Consider the following 25364-nt stretch of genomic DNA (forward strand, 5'->3'; position numbering starts at 1 on the left):
CATTGATAATATAAAATTTTTAAGTCCTCTAGTTATATTTGTTTTTTTAATGACCATTTATGCAGATGTAAACTGTAGTTTTTTTTTTTGTGATATGAAATTATATAATTAAATGCACGTATAAAATTATTTTATGCTATTTGTATATTAAAATTAAATTCATGAATCTAATTATATGTCAATATAAAATTATTTACTCTTCATCAAAATTAAACTATTTTTTAGGAGTTTAATTTTGATGTATTAACAGTATAAAACGTTTTACACCGTGTTTCTCTTGAATGATCATTCACGTAATTAATATAAAAATAGTTATTTTTACTATCATAATGATATGTAATTAGATACACATAAAATAATTTTACACTAATAGTATATTAAAATTAAATTCATTTTTTAATTTAAAAAAAAACTGAAGAACCAAAACAAGGTGGTTTTATGTCCTTAGGTAATATAAAGAAAATGGTTAAAATAAAAAAGCTGTAAATTTGGAACTCTACTAGAATTGGACTAATTTTGTAGTAATGGAAGAAGATGGTCTACAATTCAGTATAATAATTAATTAGCGTGTTCTTTTCTGATTTGAACTTTTTTTTTTCCTTTGAACATGGTTTCTGAAAAACGGACCGGATTGCCGGGTCGGATGAACGAAAACCAAAAGTTTTGCGATTCAGTCCAACAAATAAAACCGCTTAAGTTAGAAACTGCTTAAAACCGTTGAACTGGCCGGTAGGACTGAACCGTGTTTTCATAAAACGACGGCGTTTGTTAGAAAAAGAAAGGGAAAAGTCCTCAAGCTTAGTTTGGTAAAGCTTTTGCTTTTTAAAAGTAGCTTATGAAAGCTGCCTTTTAAAAGACAGCTTTTTAAAAGCTGCAGCACTTACGTTTGGTAAAATCAAATTAAAAATGGCTTTTAATAAGTACAAGCACCATAATTATGTTTGGTAAAACAGCTTTTAAAAGTTGAAAAAATTATAATAAACATGTTTATAACAAAAAAATAATTTTTTTTCAAATTCTTTCAAATTTTATATAATATTTTAAAATAAAATAATGTGATAGATAGAAGTTCATACCTAATATGTGATAGAGATGTATTTGTGTTGAAATTTGTGAAGATTAGGTTGAAAAATAAAAAATATATGAACATTGTGTTAGATTTTATGAAAGTTAGGAAGAGAAGTTAGAAATATATGAAGATTTTAATGGCAATATAATAGCGAGAAATATGTACAGGAAAATGAAAAAAATTTGGTAAGCATAAGCCAGCTTTGAAAAGCTCTCTCCTAGGTGCTTTCAAAAGCACCCCTAACTTTTAAAAATCGCAAGCACAAGCACCTGAGCTTTTTAATTTACCAAAACCAAAATGACGTGCTTTGTGCTTTTTTAAAAGCACAAACACCTCCTAAAAAAGCTTTACCAAACCCAGCCTCAATCCTCTCATCACTCTCAAGTTTCTCTTCACTTCACGTCTTCACCCTCAAAAAGAACAGAGCTCTTCCTCTTTCCCCTAAAAAAACCCCTAGCCTCCTCCACCGCCGCCGCCGTCCGTCGCACCCAAAAGCTTCGTCTGTTCGTCGTGCTTCACCCCCTCTCCTCATTCCCCTGTTCCTCGTCCGTTCTTCTCGCTGCTCAGTCGCGCTTTGCCCGCCGTCTCTCGTGGTGCTCGTCGCCTGGTCGCCGTCGTCCGTCGTGCTCGTCCCTCGAAGGTAATGGCTTCTTGTCCGTCGTGCTCGTCGAAGCTTCTTCGATTTTTTTTTTTCATTTTTTCAGAAATCATATTGAAATACTGAATGATTAGCTTTAGCTCTGCACACTGCTGTAGTTCTTCGTTTTTTTATTTTATTTTTTGTTCAGAAATCATATTAACAATCCTCAATGCTCACTGCTCACTGGTCAGTGGTCACTCCTCATTCCTCAATGTTCAGAAATCATTTTTAGTTCCTCGTTTTTTAATTTTTAATGGCTGCTCTGATTTTGTTTTGTTCAGAAGTCAATTTTTTGTGCTCAATGCTCATGCTCTTTAAGTGTTGTTCTGTTTTTGTTTTTAAGGCCGTGCTTGAAAGAGGTGATTGATTTTTTACTCTGATTGCATGTCAATTGAACTCTACGCTATGAGAAACGTGTGTTTGTTTACTAAAACTTAAAAAGGAGAACGGGACTTGTAATTATAATAATCTTAAGGAGAGCAACGAGAAGTTTTTATTTTGCAATGTAAAGGGTCTCTATGCATTTGGTATCTTTGATGACCAGAGGTATGCAATAGCAATCCACGATCTATCTATATTTTGTTTGATCTGAATTCCAGAATAAATTATTACTATTTGAGCATGCAAATACTTCATTTTAATTACTGAGACTTCCTTTTATGATTTACGTTGGCAACTTTGTTGAAGTAAAACAAATGCAATGCCATGGGTGTTGAAAAGTTGTAGAAAATTGAAAAAATTTCCAATAGTAATATAACAAGTAACTAATGAAACCTTTGCACATTAAAAAAATGTTAAACTTTGCAATAGAATATGCTTATGAACTAATGGCAATTGATGCACTTCTTTTATTGTGCTGCATGGTTGTGACTTGGGAGCTCTTTGATGTTATCTCTATTCGTAGGAATTTGCATTATATGTAAAGATAAGTTATTGGAGTAGAATCCTGTTCTCATTTTCTTGATTCAGCTCATCTCAAAGACAAGTTACTGCACTCGTAGTCAAGAATAAACTATTTGTTTCCAACATAGGTGATTGTAGGGCAATATTATGTATTGTTGGTAATCCCATTGATATAATGCTTTAAATTTGGATAACATTTTAAGGTTTATATTAGACTATAATTATGTTTTAGCGTGTTTATCTATAATTATGTGTTAGTGTGTTTATCATTTAAGCGTTTGTCGTTGGCCAATGGATTGCTGCATGTACAAGGCGAGATTCGAACCCCCGGCGAACGAATGAGCTGACTACTCGACCAATTCAAGTTGGTTGACCGGTTTGATTTTTAAAACCTTGGATTTGAGGAATAATAAAATTTATAGAAAAATCCAAGGGTTAGATTTTATGGTGCATAAATCGGACATTCTTATTTGTGTTATAATAATTTTTTTTATTTGTACAGCAAATCAGCACATTTAATTTTTTTTTCAAACTTGTATGTTTAAAAAAATTTAAAATAAAAAGAATCTGACCTTTAGATTTGCATGATAAAAAAAATTGAGAGTCACAAATTTGTGATTTCTACATTAAAAAAAACCCACCAAGTTGTTCAACGAAAAAAAAAAAACCACACTTAACATTGGTGGAAAATACTAGTGGAAGGGGAACACCAGAATTAAAAAGTGCTAGAATTGCTGCTCCCTTGATCAGTTCTCCACTTCTTCCTCCGACCCTCATTTCTCTCCAGTCTTCAGAATTCAGAACCGTGCTCTTCAGCAAACTCTCAATCTACTTCATCCTTTTCTCTTCTGTTCTGTTGTTCTTCCTTTCTTCCCTTCTCTCTGCCTGCTGACCCGTCAGACCGCCTACTTACGCGTCCCCTCACTCCGCCGCTGCCTCCCTTCCTTCCGCTCACTTGTTCGTATTCCTAACTTATCTCCTTCGCCTCTTTTTCCTGCCTTGCGAGTTGCTTGTGTTCTTACCTTGCTTTTGTAATTTTTCATTATTGTTTCAGACTATCTGTTGCTTAATTGCTTCGTTCTTTTTGGTGCTTTTGTAAACATAAACACTTAATCTGTAATTTTGTAATTTTCTTTTTCTTCTTTTGCTTCTGTTAGTGGCATGATTTGGCATGTTAACTTGTTCTTGTTGTTGCTCTTACGTTTTGATATTATTGAGACTTGTGATATTTGATTTTATATTTGTATTTGTTTTTTAGACCTGTGCTACATTTTGAGACCATGAGAGAATGATACTTTGGTTGATGGTGTTGAAGCTTTAATTTTTGTGTATTTTTGGATTTACATGAGACTAAATATTGAATTGAATGCAAACACTCAACCATCCTTCTCCGTCTTTTTCGATGGGGGATTTTGGAATTCTCTTTGTCAACAATAAACCAACAACAGTATCATCCCATGACTTTCACTTGCCTTATGAATTTTTTATTTTTAAGTTTTTTTTTTCCTTTAAATTTAAGTTGGACTAGCTAAGACTTTAAAAAACTTAATGCAGAGGCTCAAGAGGCAAAAAGCACTGCAGCAACAAAAAGGAAAACGATAATCCCTAGCAAGTAGGAAGAAGAAACGGGTTGTGATGAATCGGAAATTAGGAGGAGGAAGGCAGCCCACAGGGACTCCATCGCTGGCTTGGTCCTGTCTTGTCGTCGTCTGCTCTCTTCTTGGTGGTGCCTCTATTGTCCATAATATCTACAAACCCAATCTTGTAAGCTTCTTTCTTTACTTTAACAATCTATGTATGTTGTCATTTGTGAATGCTTCATATTTGTCATAATACATAAGGACTTTGTTTACTTGCTTGAAACCTATACTAAATAAAATTATCTATCCACATTTTAGACCATGGCTGACTAACCAATTTACTATAACAGCAACAAAGCCTTATTCCACTAGATAGGGTCGAGTACGTGGATAAAACGAGCTACTGTGCGCCATCTGCCTATCATATATCATGTTTACAATCAAATGTGCTAACCATTGATGGAATAACACTCTTTACAAAATATACATACTATATATATAGATATCCTTTGATTTATTTACTATTCAAAGTACAGGAGGGTGAATTTTAGAGGATCTAGATCTATTTGTTATAGTGTTGTTAAATCTTCTTTTTTTATCCCTATGTAGACATTACCTCCGGTTGATGAAATTGGTGGGACCAAGCAGAAACTAGATGAGAAAGAATGATCATCTCTCTCTGTCGATTCTGCTATATTGGTATGAAGATGACCGAAATTTTTGGGCCCAAAGTTGCTTTTTGTGCCAGTAAGCCTGAGATACAATTGTTCTCTTTATATTGTTTCTTTTTTTTTTTAATTATATTAGTTTGATGGAGAAGCTTCATTTATCTTAATCTTGTTTCTAAGGAGCGTGGATTAACGTGTTAAGGATGAGCACTGCTCTGCCCTGACCATAAAGCAAGGAAGTTTACAGGAGCATTACAATGTATTTTAGAGCCTGATCTATATTTAAAAAGAAATAAGCATTCTTCTTGTTTTGATTCTTTTGAATTCTTCTCTGTATGTATTGAGAATTAAGTTTCTGTGGAGTGTTTCTAATTTTGTATCTCCATCTTTGCCACATATATCTAAAATAAAAAGAAAGAAGAAGGACATATAAATAACATAATACTGTGCAATTTCATACTTTAAGTGGATACCCCACATGTAGAGTCTATCCGAAATGGACAATAGGAATCTTTAATTTCATTCCATGAATTCGTTCTAACAGAGAATAGCTCCAAATAGGTTACAACTAACCATTCATAGAGACCTTACTCCCTGCAGTGACTATGTAGTCATCATTGCACATGTCGTACCTTAACCATCATGAAGTTGTAGCGGCTCGTAATCGCCTCTCCGAGGAGAATTTGAGAGAACAATAGGGTATGATAAGGTATTCTGAGCACCGGTTGATGGATTCCACAAGATGAAGATGAGACGTGTGTTTTTTCATCATGAAGTTTAAAAATAATATGAAGTCCTTGCATGAACATGGAATCTTAGTGTAGGCATGTTGATAAGGTAGAGGAAGTTGATGATGAGTAATTCATGTGTTTACATCTACCCATTTCCCTCATGGTTATGGGTGGTTGTAGCTAGATCAAAATCTGCATTTGAGACTCGGGTGTTTGAGATCAAAGAAAGCCATTTCTTATATAAGATCCTGAATCGGACAAGAGATTTAGCAGAGAGCATTGCAGGTTCTTATTGTTCTCCAAAATAGTAGCCAAAGACTCTCTGGCACTATTTTGGCCCTTTATATGTTACCACGATTTGCTGCGGTTTAATTCCATCACGGACTGAGAACAAGAGATTGTGCAAAATGAAGGAACCCCAGAAATGGGGTTCTGCTGCATTGCATATTTTATTTTGAAACATAAGAACCCATTTTAAGGGTAAATTTCATAGATAAATTGAGAGAAAAAATTACACAGATGTCCTAAAGTGAAATTGGTTACATGGTTGTCTCGATTGCGTATCGAATTAATTGGATTCGAATTAACAGGAGCAGTACTACATTGAACACATGCAATCCATGATAAATCGAAGCAAAAGGATTCGATTTATGGGATAAGTTAGGCAGTAATAAATCGATATAATATATTTCGATTTATTATAGAGAGTGCTCCAAGTAAATCGAATTAAATTGATTCGAATTACTATCATTAAGTGTTTATTTTTTGTAGAATTACTATTTAGATAGTGCTCTAAATAAATCATATTGTGGAATACAAAATTAATAAATTTATTTATTTAATTTAAATTAAAAATAAATATACTCAAATTTTTTCTCTTAATTCATTTATCTATGAAATTTGCCCCAATTTTAAATTAGTAAACTTTAGCATTTAGGTTTATAATTTAAGATTTAGAATTAAAAGCTTATGATTTAGAATTTAAAATTTAAGATAAACAAAATAATTTTTAAAAAGATTAAAATTGGTTGAAAAAATTAGTTACCTAACATTATTCTTTATTATTACTAGCAGCTAAACATGCACTAACCTGTTCAACCGCTTTTCTATTATTTTTAAGAAAATAATTTTTATATTTTAATTTTTAAAAATATTTATCTGACATTAATAATTAAGAAAATCAAACAATAAATTATTTAAAAATAAAAATAAAAAATTATTTAACATATAAAATATATAAAATAAATAAATTTGAATTAAATTAAGTAAAATTCAAAATTATATGTTGCTATTACATATAACAAAATCAAGATGAGAATTTATAAATATTATTTACAAAGTAGTTATTTATAAATGTTATTAATTTATTTATTTTTTTAATTTTATTTAATTTGAAACAAATATAAAAAAATTTTAAATCCAAAACTTTCTAGCTCTATGAATAATTCTCATTATTAAAGTTGTTGTTGTTGTTGTTAGTAGGATGCTAGCAAATTGGGGTTGATGGATGTTAACTAATTAGTTCATCTCCAAGTCCAATTGAGAGAGTTATCATGTATACGAAGCAAGTTAAAAAATTTGCAGACAAACTGTTTATTTTCTGCATCTACTTTTTTTGTAAGAACAAACAAATAACTCAATAAAATAAGTATCTTCTAACAGAAATATGGTAAGCAAATATAAAAATTTATTGACCATAAATATAGAAATTTTGTGTTGATAAACATCAAAATTTTTTAGAAAAAATTATATTTACAAACTTTTTAAGAAAAATATAGGAAGCAAAAATAGAAATTTTATAATAATAGACAAATAACTTGTGTGTTATTCAAATTATGTTTTAGCATTATTCAATATGGATTTTTGTGTTTTTTAACTAAAGTTTCTATGTCATAATTAAAAATTTTATACAATTCGTAATTTTTAACTAAAATTTACGTATTTTTTTTTTACTAACGATAAATTTGAAAGAAATAGAATTAAAAGAGATGAAGCTTTGAAAAGAATAGGAGAAATTGGAAGTAAGAGATTAAAAAAATAAAAAAGAAAATCAACAAAAAGTGAAGAATTGGAAAAAAAATGACAAGAGAAAATGATGGGGAAAAAGAGAAAAGAAAAATAACCCTTGATTTTATACTTTATAGTGTCCCCCAAAAAAAACTAATTATCCTCCTCAATTTAATTTTAAATTTTCAATAAAATTTGAAATTCAAAGTCAAATACGGGGCTGAATCTACCTAAAATAAAAGAACCAGAGATATGCAACAAACAAGGCACTGAGTTTCTTTAGGTATTATTCAATTGGATGATTACCGGGATTCGAGCAGTTCCATAAATAGGATCTATGTTTGGAAAGTTATTATAAATTCATGTCCTAGCAATGACAATGAAGATTTTATAGCAGTGGCTATACATGGACCTCGTTGTACATTAGCCTTTTATAAACCAAATGAATACAGATGGTTAGATCTTTCAACTGGAAAACCGTCATTTCGTGATGTCATATTTTTTGGAGAGAAGATATACGCAGTAGAACAATATGGCCAGCTATACGAATTTGATACAAACACAAAGTCAGGGCCTGTAGGTGGTATTCATGAAGCCAAACCTCCCTCTGATGCTGCGGTAGGTCCTTTCCAGCTTAAATATTTGGTTGGGTGTGCTAATGGAAGTTCATTGATGCTGGTGAGACATTTTACTCCTGAATTATTTTCTCATACTTACAAATTTGATATATATAAATTGAAGAAGAATGAAAAAGAATGGTCCAAACTAGATAGTTTGGAAAATTACTACTGATGATTGGACTCAACTCTTCTGTTCAAATGCTTCCTGCAAGTATTCAAACCAAAGGAAATCAAATCTACTTTACAGATAACCTACTAAAATTGAAAGCAGTGGACTATGCGGAACATCAAGATATTGGCATCTTCGACTTGGACGATGGAAGTTGTCAGAGACTATTATCCGATGTAAAGTTCATGTGTCCTCCTATCTGGTGTCATTCTAGCTCATTTCTTTAGTTTTTTCCTTGGAACTTTTTTTTAAAGATTATTTGCAAAGTGTTTGTTCTTCCTTAACCAATTAACCAATTAACTAATTCTTAAGAACAGCATGGTCTAAATATTGGTGGCAAAAGGCAAGAAAAAAGAAAATAAACACCAGAGGGAATTTCCAAGGTTGGAGTTTATATCAAGGTGAGAATGCATTGTGGAAGAACCGAAGAAGAGAAGCATTTCCTTGTGTATGGTATTTTTATGACAAAGATATGGTGGATTCTATGTTTATTATCTATTGTGTGGATTTTTGTTTTTGTTACTGTGGACAATAGAACTCAGCCAGTAGTGACAGAGGAGTTGATTGGTTAGTTATGATGAAATTAGCTGCTGGTTCACTAGTTTGTTGCAGCTAGATATTTAAGAGTTAAGAGTTAGAGTTAATTAGCTTAACTTGAGTTAGAAGTTAACCAGAGTTTGCTAACCATAGTTAGATGTGTAACTGAATCAGTTGAGGTTCATCGTTAATTTCATTATTCTCTCATCTTCTGATTTTTGCATGCTCTAACTGTTTCTCTCTCAACTCTACTCTATCATCATCAACAACTCTGCACTTAGAGCATGAGTTTTCACAGTTACAGTTGGAGCGTTGCTTATGCACATCTGAAGTTGATTATGACTTTCGAGCGTACCGACATTCTCTCTGAACCTGACACACCTTCAGAGTACTCTGATGAGTAGGAGGCCCAATAGGAGAATGCCCATCATGAGGAGATTCAGACACCTGCACCTGACAGTAGAGCAGTTGGCGATGATCCTTCTCACCCGGCTATGCTAACATTTAAGTGTGGGGAGGTCAAAAAAGTTATTTTGGGTAAATCAGTCTATTCCAAACACTCCTACTTTTATTTTGTTTTATTTTGAATACTTTCATTCTTATTTTATTGCACTTATGGATTCTTGTATATATTAGTTATTTTAGATACTTTTTAGTTTGTTACATTTTGCACTTTTGTTTGTATATACCTTAGATTTTTAGTTTGATAGTATATATATATAGTTATTTTGGTTTATTAGTTGTAATTGGAAAAAATGCGCATAATTGAGCTTAGTTTATTCCGTTGCATATGAGAAATTAAATTGGTTGAAAATAGGAAATAAACTAAGGATTTTTTAACTTTTCACAATCACACCATATCATTTAGGGTATATATAATAAATGTTGGTCAATTTGATGAAATTTTTAAGAAATTCTTTTTTCTTAAAAAAGACATTAAGATTCAAATTAATTTGAGTTAAAACTTTTTGAAACTTGCATGATGTATATATATAGTTTGGAATATGGTTTTGAGCTAAGTTGAGTCTAATTATATGGTTACATCACTTAACCATGATTTTGATTCTTATGTGGTTTCTTCACTATGATTGCAATCTTTGGTTTGTTCCATTCTATATGTCCATTATTTAGTGTATATTTATGCATTTATATGATTGAGGCCATCATTTGATTATAGCTCACTTATCCTAAATAGCCTACCATTTTATTTGTCACTTTGAGACTGTTTAATTCCCTTTTATTCTTTATATTACCACATCACTAGCCTTAAGTAAACAAATAAATAATTGTTCTATTTGAATCTTTGGTTAGTTTAAGATAGTGAGTGTGTGTTAATTAAGTGTGAGAAATGTGGGAACTTTGGTTGATGAGAATGTATTTTATTTTTATTGAGAAAGTATTAAGAATTTGGGTGTATACTCATGTGAAAGTATAGAAATCATATGCATTGATATCCTTTGTATATATTATGCTTTCATACATATAAAAAAAAGAAAAAAAAAGAAAAAAAAAAGAAAAAAGAGAAATAAATAAATAGGGGACAAAATTATCCCAATGTGAAGTTCAATAAAAAGATCAATGCATATGTGTTGATATTGGAATTGATACATGAGTATATGTATACATGCAAAAGTGAGATCTTGGGTAGCTAAGTTTGATTTTAGAATTGTATAGAATGTGTGTATGTGTTAGGTGAGAACTTAGGTTAGTCAAATATTCAAATGATAGCTCACTTGGCCATACATGTATCCTCACCCTTACTTTAGCCCCATTACAACCTTCAAAAGTCCCCATGATATTTGCATATGTACACTAAATATTTGTTGATTGGTTAGATGAAGAACAAACTCTAGAAAGCATAATTAGAGGAAATTTGAGCGGATTAACCCTAAACACTTGAGCGACTAGAGTGCATATATACATCCAGTGAGGGTTCAATTGCTCTATTCCATATTTCCATCTTTGATCATTGCTTATCTTGCAAGTTTGTTAACTCTTTTGAATAACTCAATTCAATTGTGAATTTGGTTTTAGTATGATTATTTTAGCCCTTGATTGTGCATATATGATTTCTTGGGAATTTGACCTACTTTGACCACGTATATGCTCATATATATATATATATAGTAATTAGAACAGCTAGATGCATGTAGGTAGCTTGCATTTAGATAGTTGCATTGAGGACATGCTTAGTTTAAGTGTGGGGAGGTTTGATAAACCCCAATTTTGTAGTTTATCTTGTGTTGAATTTAGAGAATTTTATCAACTTATTCCATATTTATTCAATGAAATAGCATGGTTTCATGAATTTCTCCTAATTGTGCTTAATGATTAAAAACATGCTTTTTATGCTTTTAATTAGTTAAATTTGATTCCACTCGATACTTTGATATGTTTGTTAGTGATTTCTGGTTTAAGAGGTAAGGAATGGATCAAAGCAGTGAAGCGAAAAGTATGCAAGATGGAGAATTCATGAAAAATAAGGATTTGAAAGATTCAAGCCAACGCGTACGCGTGAAGAAACTCGTCAAGGTGACGCGTACGCATGACTGACTCGTACGCCTGATAAGAAAAGTTGCCATGTGACGTGTACGTGTGACAAGCGGTACGTGACCTCATTAAAGACAAAACGCTGATGACGATTTCCGAGCCATCCAAGTCCAAATCCAACTCATTTTCTGAAGTATTTGAGGCATAAATCAAGAAGGAGAAAGGGGGAGCAATTAAGTAGTGTAAGAAACATGCTTTAGGATAGTTCTAGAGAGAGAAGCTCCCTCTTCTCTCTAGAAATAAGGATTCTTAGTTTAATTGTCTCTTAGATTTAGGTTTAATTACTTGTTTTGATTTAGTTTCCTTTACTTTTTCTTGTTGATTTGCTTCAATCTTCTTAATTTCTCTTGTTAATTTCTCTTTTATGCCTCTTTTTAGTTTATGAACACTTTTGTTAATTTCAATTTCACTTAATGTAATTTGATGTTTTATGTTCTTTTCTTGCTTGTTTGAGTTATTGTTATTGATTTCTTGCATTGGGTAGTTTCAGATTTTATATTTCTTGCAATTTTACCATACTTTTCTTTTATGCTTTTCAAGTGTTTGACAAAATGTTTTGTTGGACTTTAGAGTAGATTTTGTGCATTCTTGGCATGGAAAGAGAAATTAGATACTCTTGAGTCATTAATACCCAATTGAGATTGGTGATCTAGAGTTGTTGATTGGTCTTGTGTCCATTAACATTACTTATGGATTGGGATTAACTAAACTTATTTGACTTTCTCCCGATGTTGGAGATGACGAAATAGGATTAGCTGTTGATAACTATTGTATTATAATTAATAATTAGGATAGAAAGTCTTGATTCTTAATCCTTGCCATGAATGTCTCTTTTTATTAATTGTTATCTTTAGTCGTTGATTTACTTTATTGTCTGCTTTAACTTTCTTGTCATTTAGATTATAGTTATATGCAAACCACCCCATGAATCTCATAACCAATGATACGCATATCTCACTACAATTCCTTTGAGAGACAACCCGAGATCTAATTCTCTTGGTATTTTTATTGATTTGCACTTGTGACAATCAAAACTAAACTTTGATTGAGGGTTGTTTGTCGGTTTGGAACTATACTTGCAACGAAATGATTTCTTTTATAGAGAAGAAATTTCGAACCGATGATTTTCTTCTTTCAAATTTTTGGCGCCGTCGCCGGAAAATCGCAATGGTGTTGCATTGTTATTGGTCAGAGATGGGCATCCTCATGCTGGGCACCCATGAGATGCTGGGCACCCATGAGATGCTGGTAGTAGTCATATACCAAGCGATCATGATAATTCAGCATTTGAACAATGATTTGATTCTTTCAATGCCTGTTTGAGTGTTTGTAAAGAATCATAAACCCTTCTTATGCATATTGATGTACAGTCAATTAGATACCAAGATTTTTTATTGGCTCAACTCTACTTAGATTACCATGTAATGATTAATATAATGCAAATAGTATTAGTGATTATATAATATATGACTATGGCAAAAGAAAAAACTATAGAATTATGTTATATTCTGTTAAATAATACGCGGTGGGTTGCCTTTTGTTGTGAAACTTAAATCAAATTGATTATCAAAACCTTGATTTTCTGCATTGAATATAGGAATTTACCACTTCAACGATGCACTCATGCGAGGTTTAGTATTAATCTTACTCGAAGTCATATACATCATGTTCTACCTCTTGATTTTGTATTAAGCACATATTTAAGAGGACATATATATTGAACCAAAATATATATTTTGCAAGGGCAATATATACGCAGATGTTTGAGAGTGTTTTCCAACAGCAACAAATAAATTAAAGAATAAATGACCATTTGTACCCATGGTAGATGAAAACGCTGATATTTGTACCCATGATAGCCTAAAATTAAAGTTATACCCATGATAGATGCCCTCCGTGTGACAAAAGTGCCCTGACTTGGATTTGAGTTTGGTTCGTGGGAATCCGATCCTAGGTGGCACTCCCTCCCTTATTTTCAACCTCTCTCTCTCTCTCTCTCTCTCTCTCTCTCTCTCTCTCTCTCTCTCTCTCTCTCTCTCTCTCTCTCTCTCTCTCTCTCTCTCTCTCTCTCTCTCTTCACTCCCAAATACCCAAGAAGAAGAAAGACCAGACCTTTTCCCTTGCTGATTTTACTGCCACCAAAACCGACTACCAAGATCCCATCGTGCTCCCCATCGGTCCGCGCCAGCGCACCGCCGAGGAGCTTGACCGCGACCGTAACCGTCTTGGCGGCGGCTTCAGGAACTACGGCGGTGACTGCGCCAACAGAAGCTCCGGTGGTGGTGATGACTCCTCCAATTCGAGGTGGGGTTCCTCTAGGGTAGGAGACCTAGGCTTGTTTTGCAACCTCGAACAACGCCTGTGAACAATGAGAGCCAGGAGGGTGCTGGTAATGGTAATGTGGTGAAACCAAAAGGTCCAAGCCCATTCGGCGAGGCAAGACCGAGGGAGGAGGTGCTGGCGGAGAAGGGGCAGGATTGGAAGAAGATTGATGAGCAGCTTGAGAGCATGAAGATCAAGTCTCCAACCAAGTATGGGGTGTGTTTCTTTTTCTTCCTACATATGTATTGCTGCATATTCTTCCTCTTCCTCCTTCTTGATTATCTTCTCGCATTGTTTTTTCAAACCTCCACATGGGTTGCTACATCAGCAAATCCCAGACCCAAAACCAAAATCTATATCACCAAAATAATCAAACCCCCCAACAATACCTTACACCATCTCTCCCCAACTCAAACCTTAACCAACAAATACCACAGCGGCAACCACCACCAGTGTTAGAGGAAGAGTATGTGAAAGAGGTCCTATCAAAAACACCCATTGCCAAACGAAATCAAGTTCCAAATTTGAAGTCAGAATTGGACACCCTTCTGTCTCCTCTTCAAAACCCTAATGAAAAAATCGAATCAAAGAACCCACATCCCATTCCCAACCCCATTATCATCAACAAAAAAGAAGGTGAAGTCTCAGAGGTAGTGTCTCAGCTCTCAGAAGAACCATGCAGCATCAGCAGAAGCTTCTTCACCGCTACCACAGTTACGGAGAAGAGAGAAGAAGAAGTAACCAGCAAAAGAAGCATCAGGGAGGAAACAACAACAATGATGAAGAATCATAAGTGGAACAACAACAGATCCCCGTCGAGGAAGCGCCCTCACACCTGTGATGGCAATGTCACCTCCGGGAGGAAGCAGAGTGTTGAGGAAGAATGGGCCAGAGTGGGTATTGGAGAGTGAAGAGAGAGAGAGAGAGAGAGAGAGAGAGAGAGAGAGAGAGAGAGAGAGAGAGAGAGAGAGAGAGAGAGAGAGAGTGTGTGTGTGTGTGTGTGTGAGTGAGTGAAAGAGAGAGGGGTTAAAGATAAGGGAGGGAGTGCCACCTAGGATCGGATTCCCACGAATAAAGCTCAGATCCAAGTCAGGGCACTTTTGTCACACAGAGAGCATCTATCATGGGTATAACTTTAGTTTCAGGCTATCATGAGTATAAATATCAGCATTTTCATCTATCATGGGTACAAATGGTCATTTATTCATAAATTAAATAAGTGTTTGCAGATGTTATCTCTTTTAGTTGAAGGCCAAGGACAGAATCCTTGAGTCTGTAATTTGTATTGATCACAATGTTCCTTAGTTACCTACCAAATTTTGAAAGAATGAATTTTTCCTCATCCATCCAACACTTACATTAAGCTTTGTTACTTATGTTTATAACATCGTGGAAAGTTGCACCAAGTCATGCTTTATCTTCTAAGAAAAATATCCTTATTATTTAAAAACTTTAATTTGATTGAGTTACAAAAATTGCTTGATCGTATAATAATATTAAAAATTAATAGTTACTTACGCTAAAATATAGTATTAAATATTCGTACAAAATTGTGTTACACAGTGTAAAATATTAAAACTATTTTCCCTGCTTTCTTTTATTTATTTACTAGTATTATGCACGAATTTATATTTTAATTTGACATAATAAATTAAAAATAATATTTTATAATTATAAATTTTTGAGTTTAATGTAACACTATCATTGTAATTATATAATAAACGTATTGAATATGCTATTTTATTTTTATTCAAAATAAAATACAAATTAAATTATTTGAAGTCTATAATATTCTTAAACTATATAAAAAAAATCTAAAAAAATAAGAACATATATTACTGTAACAATATTATGTTAATTTTACAATAAACTTTATATCAAATGACTAATGAAAAATTTATCAAAAATCTAGTATTTTACTAACCTCATTAGAAAAGCAATTAGCATATGATATTATTTTTTTTTTACACATTTCATTTTAAGTTTGAAAATAGAGTTATAGATAAATTAGTTATATCTACAGTAAATATTTGAACAAAAGTATAAATCATAACATGTTATTAAAATAAAAATACTATTTTTCTTACCTAAATATTATTAAAAACTTCTTTAAACACAACATTTATTGTTGATAACTTTAGATTTTCGTCCAAAATTAGTACCTTGAGACCAATGCGACTCTTAACTCTTGACAAAGTAATATAAAGTTGTTCATGGATGAACACTGATTTTGACAAGTAAAATCCTATATGTAATAATGTTTAACCCTGACTCTTGTTGATGGTTATTGCAAAATACACTGTTAATAAAAATTGTCTCTGTTGGAATTTAAATGGAAATTCTGAATTTAAAGGGATCAAGTTTATCCTTAAAATGTATATTTTATCGCCAATATTTTTACCAATCATTACCGTTGCTTAATTTATATTGTTGTCAAGTTCGTTAACTATTAACCTTGTCTCATTGCATAAACCTAAAGTCTGGTTTATGTTTAATAAAAAATAACAAATGACCAAAAATATATTAACTAAGAATAAATGAGATAAAATATACTATATTAAATGTTAGTTAATCTAATTAAAAATAATATTATATGTTTGGTAGGTCGGGTACCGAACGGTTCGGAGGGATTCTCGGGTTGATAAGGTGGGGTCCGGCCTGGTTCCAGGTTGCGGGGCTGAATATGGAGTAACCGACGTCTCGAGTTCTTCGCGTGGAGGGGGTGTCACCTGCAAAGACACTCCGACGCTCTAATCAGTCGTGGCGCAGGCGAGAGATGGAGGTAAAGTGATATGTGTGACATACCTTGGGGGAGGGGTAGGACTCTCCCCTTATATACCATGTCAGAAGTGGTTCCCGCAAGGACAGACCCACCTTCCTCGAAGCTTCCCCATACAGCTAGAGTAGGGAGCTGTCAAGGACGCGTGTCCGGGTCGGTGGTTGAGCGCCTCGCACCCGACTGTTTAGGTCGGGTGGCCTATGGGTCGGGTCGGCCCGTGTGATATTTGGGCCAGGCCGTAACAGTGCCCTCAACGTGCCAGCAATGACTGTGAGGGCCATTGATGGCATGTTATATCCTCTCTTATGGGTTGTCGCTAGGTCGGCCACTCGTGGAGAGGACGTGCCTCTTTCGCGCGTGTCTGTTCATTGCTGGGGATAACCGTTCATCGCCTCGTTCTTTGCATTGGAAATTTAATGCTCATAATGGGTTGTTTCAAATCCTGCGAGTAAAGACTCTTTTGCCCTTGCCCTTTGTGCTTATTGAGTTGGTTTTCTAACTCCCCTATCCCCAGTTTTGCATTCTATTTTCTCCTCAGTGCCTAGCTCTTTCCTACTTTCATCTTCTCCTTTCAAATTTCCTATTGCGATTCCTGCATCCTTGCGTATTCACTCCTTCTCACTCCCTTTCGAGTCATCACAATCAATCTTGGTAAGCATTCATCCATCGCCTTCTGTTTCATGTTCATTTTATCGTCATCATCTATGCTCCTGTATGCATGTTGCTCTACTGATTTGACTTGCATGTTGGCTGCCGTTAGTGTTAGATAGGTGCATTAGGGGGGTTATCGTTCTAGGGCATTAGTTTTAGGCTTTACTTAGGATTTGCTTCGGCCATGCTTGGTTTCAGTTGTTGAATAGGCTAAAAGTAGTTTCTGGGCCCTTTTCGAACTCCTGACCTCGTAGACTAACCGAGTGGTGCCTCCACTGTAGGTATGCCTCGTATCGTCTCACGAGCTTCCTCCTCAAGCACAGGTTACGACCGGTATGCTTGGGTGACCTCCGACGTGAAGGACTTCCCGAACCAGATGGGTGAGGAGGAGCTTATAGAGTTCCGTCAAGCCGAGTACTTGTGCGGCGGGACTAATGAGGAAGCTAATTACGATGTTTTTGTCCCCGCCCCTCATGAGTGGATATACGAACTCAACCCCCACTCCCCCCGAATTGCCGATTGGATATGGTTCTACAAAGCAATGTTTATTCAACTGGGGTTCGCATTCCTTTCTCTCCCTTTCAAATGGCCTTGCTTAACCGGTGTTCTGTAGCACTGTCGCAATTGCATCCGAATAGCTGGGCTTCCATCCGCTGCTTCGAGATGGTGTGCGAATACCTCGACCTGCCGATTTTTGTAGATGCGTTTCTTTTTCTTTTTACCCTTACGAATCCTTCCAAAGAGGGAAAAGCGAGAAAGGGGTTTATGTCCTTCCGGTCTGTCCAGGGTCGGAGGATCTTTGGCTTGTTCGAGGACTCTTATCACGGGTTCAAGGACAAGTACTTCAAGGTGCACCCAGTCAAAGGTCGCTATCCCTTCTGGTTGTCGTTGGAAGGGCAGCGCCTTATCCCGACATATTGGAGTTTCGGGGCGGGGTCCAATACCTTTATTAAGGTAACATACAAGGGGATGTCTTCTGTGGACAAAAAGATTACCGACGTGTTGTTGGCTGTATTTGGAAAAAATCACGTGAATTCCCACCTCCTTATGGGTGACCAGAAGGACGCTAGATATTATGTTTGTGAGTAGGTTTGCCTTGTGTCTCTTATGATATTATTGCTTCTGATTTGTTATGCGGATTTCACGATTAACCTATTTCATTATTTTGCTACAGTGGGAATGTCTGCCGAGGTGACTGGTCTCGAGAATTTATATAACACCTTTCTGGCCGACGACAGCGATGAGGAGACGGTCGACGGCAAGACGGCTGGCGGGGATCGGGGGGTCAATCCGAAAATATCGAGAATCTGGTGGTGCCTCCTCCTCGTGATGTCGAGATGTCGGCCCAAAGCGCTGATGGGGCGCGTGTTTCTCCCATTCCAGATGATGTCGTCGGGGGCTCGGTTTCCAATCCACACCTCGAGGAGGATGATGTGAAAGTTATCCACAATCCCAAGAGGAAGAAGTCGTCCTCCAGTCCTTAGGGGGCTCTCACCGTGATGGAGAGGAATTTTGACGCCGGGAACTTTATAGACTCTTAGTTGCTTCCCGGTACGAAGGATTATTTCCAGGGCTCGTATCTTCCCCGGCAGGTGAGGTGGATGTACCGTTCTCTCCTTCGCGGTGCCGCCATAGCCAGGAAGGCCGAGTTTGAGCTATCGGGGATGCAATCAATGCAGAGAAAGCTCGAGTCCTCTATTAAAGCCAACAATCAATTTAAGGCGCAAGTTGAAACACTTCAGGAGCAGGTGTCCAAGGTAGAGGAGAAGCTTAAAACTGCCAAGGAGAAGGCCAAACCTGCTGAAGAAAAGTTGAAGACTTCTGATGCGGCCGTTTCCTGGCTAACCGAGCGGGAATTGGCCCTTGAGAGTCAACTTAACGTAGCGCAGGGTCGAGTGGGTGCCTTGGAGAAGGAACGTAATGAGGCCATCTCGTTGGCTAAGGCTGCCCAAACCGAAGTTGAGGAACTTAAGAAAAAATACAAAGAGACCGTGAAACAGGATAAGAGCACTATCCTGATGACTGAAGAGGCCCTTAAAGCCCAAGTGAAGATCGTGGCCCCTAATTTCGACACGTCGGCAGTCGGGGTCTTTAAAACCATCAAGGACGGAAAGATCGTCGATATGCCGAAGAAGTGATCTCTGTACTTGTGAATTTTGTAATTTTGTTTTTGCGGGTCTCGTTGTGTAGTTTAATGAACTTTGTTGTTGTGCATGTTGGATCCTGTAACTTTGAACTGCTTTCGTAACCTCCTGGTCGGCTTATGGTTACTATTTTTCCCCGCTAACGTGGTTGTGCATTTTGGTTCTATTTTATTACCGTTTTGTTGGTAATTTGGCGAAGCCAAGTCATGGCTTCATTATCGATGCGGCCATTTGTTATGGCGTTGACTTAATTGGTTCCTGGGGTGATCAGTCCCGGGGTACCGTGTTGTTGCCTCGTTTAGCATATAAGAAATTTGTTGCCGTGGGATGTATAAGCGGGTAAAATAAATTTGAATAGGAGAAAAATTTGAACAAGAAAATATTAATTGGAAGTTGGGAAAATCTATGGCAATGATAAGTATTTAACACGTAAATTGTCTAATGATGAAGTGAAACTCGAGTCTTACTAAGCTTGCCAGGTCGCCTGCTCGGCATGTTTGGATTAGGAGTAAAACCTTCTCAGGTTACCCGTATTCCATGTTCTTGGGACTTCCTTACCATCGAGTCTTTCCAACTTGTAGGCGCCCTTACCAATCGCCTCTTTGACCATGTAGGGGCCCTCCCAGTGCATGTTGGATCCTGTAACTTTGAACTGCTTTAGTAGCCGCCTGGTCGGCTTATGGTTACTATTTTTCCCTGCTAACTTGGTAGTGCATTTTGGTTCTATTTTATTACCATTTTGTTGGTAATTTGGTGAAGCCAAGTCTTGGCTTCATTGTCGCTGCAGCCGTTTGTTATGGCGTTGACTTAACTGGTTCCCGGGGTGATCAGTCCCGGGGTACCGTGTTGTTGCCTTGTTTAGCATATAAGAAATTTGTTGCCATGGGATGTATAAACGGGTAAAAATAAATTTGAACAGGAGAAAATTTTGAACAAGAGAATATTAATCGGCAGTTGGGAAAATCTATGGCAATGATAAGTATTTAACACGAAAATTGTCTAATGATGAAGTGAAACTCGAGTCTTACTAAGCTTGCCAGGTCGCCTGCTCGGCATGTTTGGACTAGGAGTAAAACCTTCTCAGGTTACCCGCATTCCATGTTCTTGGGACTTCCTTGCCATCAAGCCTTTCCAACTTGTAGGCGCCCTTACCAATCGCCTCTTTGACCCTGTAGAGGCCTTCCCAGTTAGCCGCCAGCTTACTGAAGAGAGAACTTTTGCGTGGTCTAGAATTCAAAATAAATTCCCGTTGCAAGTATAGCTTCTAAACCAACAAGAGTCCTTTCTTACAAATATTTTGGTTGTCACAAGTAACAAACCCAATAAAATTTATAAACCGAAGTATTTAAACCTCCAGGGAGGTATGTTCTTATTATTGATTATGAGTCTTGTAAATTGGGGGTCTTGAAAGTAAGGAACAAGTATGTTAAATGATAAGAAAAATAAAATAGTAATAATAAGATAAACTCTTGGCAAGGTATTAGAATTGGAATTCCTATCCTAATTACCCTTATCAAGTGTGATGAGAATTGGGTTTTAATCCCACTTAGTTATCCTTTATTAAACAAAGAAAGGTCAAGTGGACTAATTAGCTTGATCCTCAAGTCCTAGTCAATCCCTGTAGGAGGACTAGCTTTAGAGCGATCTAGATCAATTAAAATCTGCCCATTTCAATCACTGCTGAGTTTGACAACTCAAGTGTTACCAATTACCTATCCAAAGCCAAGAGGGGGAAAAATCTAAATTATTTATATAAATAAAAGAAAACAATCATGAGTTTGAAATACCTCAATTTATATCAAATAAAGAAAATCATAACATGAATGGTCATTAAACAAATAAAAGAGAAAATAAATAAATAAGAACATTGAACCTAAGATGAAGAAGTTAAAAATATTCCTAAGTTCTAAAAATCCTAATCCTAAATCCTAAGAGAGAGGAGAGAGACTCTCTCTCTAAAAACTACATCTAAAATTATGAAAAGTGAATTCTGATCTGATCTGAAGTGATGTCCTAAGTCTCTGCATGTTCCCTGACTTTAATCTGTGTTTCTGGGCCGAAAACTGGGTTGAAATGCGGCCAAGAATCTCTGCTAGCGACTTTTATAATTCTGCAGATCGCACACATCACGCAGTCGCGTCGTCCACGCGATCGCGTCACTCAGCATTTTTCGTACCACGCGTGCGCGTCGTCCACGCATTCGCGTCATTCGTGCAGCTTCCAATCCGCGCGGTCGCGTTAGGCACGCGAACACGTCACTCTGATTTCTTCCATTTCGCGCGGTCGCGTGAGCCATGCGACCGCGTGACTTCTCGCTGGTCATTTCCTCAATTCCTTGTGTTCCTTCCATTTTTGCACACTTCCTCTTCATTCCTTATGCCATTCCTGCCCTATGAAGCCTGAAACACTTAACACACAGATCAAGGCATCGAACGGTAATAAGAGAGGATTAAGATTAGCTAAATTAAGACCAAAGAAGCATGTTTTCAATCATAGAACTAAACTAGGAAGGAATTGTAAAATCATGCAAATCATATGAATAAGTGGGTGAAAATCTTGATAAAATCACTCAATTAAATACAATATAAACCATAAAATAGTGGTTTATCAACCTCCCCACACTTAATCATTAGCATGTCCTCATGCTAAGCTCAAGGAGACAAAATAAATGAGTAGGGAAAAGCAAGACTCATGCAATGCAACCTATGAATGTGAATGCAACTATATGCTAAAATGATTCTACCTACTTGGTTAAAAATAAATAAGTTCTCCAAGACAAACATAAACCAAATTCCACTAAGTCAAATCGTATAATAAAAAGCAAGTAAACTTGTAAGAAGATATCTCATGAAAGCAGGGGACATAGAATCAAGTTTTGAACCCTCACTGGTAGTGTATGTGCACTCTAATATCTCTAATGTATAGGGTAATTCACTCTACTCTCCTCTAATCATGCTTTCTAAACTTTGTTCTTCATCTAACCAATCAACAAATATTTAATGTACCAATGCAAACATCATAAGGTCTTTTCAAAGTTGTAATGGGGCCAAGGCAAAGGTGAGGATATATGTATGGTTAAGTGAGCTATAAATTGAATCTTTGAGTAACCTGAGCTATCACCTAACATACATACATTCTATATAACTTATAAAATCATGCCTAGCTACCCATAATTTCCACTTTTGTATCACATACTCATGTATCAACTTTTCTTTTAATTGTGTTACATATGCATTGATCTTTTATTAACTTAACATTGGGGTAATTTTGTCCCCTTATTTATTTATTTATATATATATATATATATATATATATATATATATATATATATATATATTCTTTTTTTATAGAGACATGAAAACTAAAATAACATATCAATGCATATGAAATTTTTAATTTTCTGTTTTACATGAGTAGATACCCAAATTTCCCAATATTCAAAATTAGAAACATGATACATTCCTTTATTAACCCATGTTCCCACAGTTTCCCCACACTTAGTAGATGCACAACCTCTATCTTAAGCTAACCAAAGATTCAATTGGGATATTTAATTTGTTTTTCTGCTTAAGGCTAGTGATGTAGTTATAGAACAGAAGGGATTAAAAAGCTCAAAGTGGCTAGCAAGGGTGACATAAAAGGGTAGGCTTATTTGGGATAAGTGAGTTAATAGTCAAATATGGCCTCAATCATATGCAAGCATGTAAATACACTAAATAATGGACATATAGACTGAAACAAAGTAAAGATTACAATCATAGAGAAGAAAACACACAAGAAAAAAATAGTTATGGTTAAATAATGTAACCATGCAATTAAGCTCAAAATTTTACGGGTTGTGTATTCTTTAGCTCAAAAACCATGTTCCAATTTACAATCTTCAAACAAATTTAACATATAGAAAATTTTATTTTAATTTTTTAATTTAAATTAGTGAAAATTTTCAAAAATAGGGTCTTAAAAAGAAACTTATTATTTTTCAACCAAGTAGTACTTAAATGCAAATAGTCAACTACACATGCAATCTATTATGCAATGCAACAATGAACAAACAAAGAAAATAGAATATTGGTATTGAGAAGAGAATAACTAACCCATGGAGATCGATATCGACCTCCCCACACTTAAAGATTGCACCGTCCTCGGTGCATGCTAAGATGTACAGGTGGATGGGTGGCTCCAACTGATGCCTTTCTCTATAGGTTGTGCAGATTGACTTGCCTGCCTCCCCAGTTAGAAGCTTTCCCTTTCCCTTCTCGGTGGCCATCCTGAAAGAAGGGAAAAAGAAGGAAAGTAACTCAGAAATAAAGATAAGAACATAAAGAAAATATGGGTGTTAATGTCAATTAATAAAGGTCTCAATTACATGGTAGCTACAACATGCAAATGAGAAAACAGTGAAAGCAAATAGCATATCAATAGTGCAAAAAGTGCAACAATAGGGGAGAGAGTTAGTAAATAATGAAAGACAATATAAATTCAAGTCAATGCAAAAGGAATGCAGGGATCATAAAAGATTGACATTGACAGAAAAAATAATATCACCCAACATTGTAAAACAAGTCACTAAGCACCAAAATAATACTAGAAAAGATACAACAACTGAAAAAGAAAATTTAACACCAATAAAAATATGCATGAATGCAATGAATGAAAGTATGCAAATAAATTAAGAAAAATAAAATGAGAGTGAATAAGGATGAGAAGTTAAAGAGATAAAGAAAAAGAAATGAAGGAAGAAGGAAGAAAGAATTAAGAAGGGGAAAGAAAAGATTGAGATTTGAGGAAGAAAAGATAAGATATTTGGCTGATCTGGATAAACTGTACGGCGCAGGCAACGCGAACGCGTGAGTGACGCGCTCACATGGTGTGCGGTAAGTTCAGGTGACGCGGACGCATGGGTCACGCGATCGCATGACCTGATATGTGCTATTGGCGCGAGTGCAGCCTCGCGCCCGCACAACTCTCTGTTTTACATGCATATTGCCAAAATTTAGGGTGACGCGATCGCGTGGTGGACGCGATCGCGTGGATGGCCTTGTTTAAAGAACGACGCGGACACGTAGGGCACACGTTCGTGTGGTAAGGCTTGTGCTACTAGCATGAGTCCAGCCCAATTCCAGCTCAACATTCGGCCATACACCCTTATACGTCGATTTACAGGGCACGCGTTCGCGTAGGTGACGCGGACGCGTGGGAGGCATTTTTCCCACATGACGCGGACGCGTTAGCGACACGGTCGCATGGGTCAAATTGTGCCAAAGGCACGCCTCCAGCCACACTTTCGCGTGACTCTCTGTTCCTTTCTTCTCGTTTCTAAGGCACCTACGATGCGGACGCGTCATTGACGCTGTCGCGTCGCGTGCTCTTTTTTTTTATAATAATGCAGTATGCAAAATACAATGTTAACATGAATGTTATGCAAAATTCCAGGTTCAATTAAAACTCAAAAACAAACAAAATAGACTAGAATTAAAATTGAAGAGGGACGATCATACCATGGTGGGTTATCTTCCACCTAGCACTTTTAGTTAAAGTCCTTAAGTTGGACATTTGAGGAGCTTCCTGTTATGGTGGCTTGTGCTTGTATTCATCCAAAAACCTCCACCAGTGTTTGGAATTCCAACAGCCTCTGGGGTCCCAAACAAGGCATGTAAAGCCCTTGAGCAGTTTCAAACAGGTTTTCAGGCTTCCGGAGTGTTGAATGTCAAAGCAGATTCTAGGATCCCAAATCTTGCTTTTGCACCCGTCTTCTTGTTGAGCAATATTGTTCCATCTGGGTAGCAAGCAATCTGAATTCTCACTAAAGCGGCCAAACAACATCCTAGACCCATTCAGTTGAGCTCTACACCAACCTTTGCATTTAAACTTAAAGCTTCCAACCATAATGAACCTTGCAGGACAATTCTTACCACTGACCATCTTCCACTTACTCTTAATACCACAAAGAGCTCTAAGTTGACCATCCGTCTCCAGTAGCCCATATTCAAGTGG

At 35.9% G+C, this 25364-nt stretch overlaps 1 long non-coding RNA gene across 1 annotated transcript; it reads left to right on the forward strand.

Moving 5' to 3' along the window:
• The first annotated feature begins 1408 nt into the window (after positions 1 to 1408).
• On the forward strand, positions 1409 to 5239 carry LOC112697108 (uncharacterized). The gene is made up of 4 exons (XR_003151076.3): positions 1409 to 1709; positions 4167 to 4376; positions 4802 to 4939; positions 5041 to 5239. It is a non-coding gene; the product is annotated as an uncharacterized lncRNA (long non-coding RNA).
• The last annotated feature ends 20125 nt before the right edge of the window (positions 5240 to 25364 follow it).

Source organism: Arachis hypogaea, chromosome 6, assembly GCF_003086295.3.
Source record: "Arachis hypogaea cultivar Tifrunner chromosome 6, arahy.Tifrunner.gnm2.J5K5, whole genome shotgun sequence".
Classification (NCBI taxonomy): domain Eukaryota; kingdom Viridiplantae; phylum Streptophyta; class Magnoliopsida; order Fabales; family Fabaceae; genus Arachis; species Arachis hypogaea.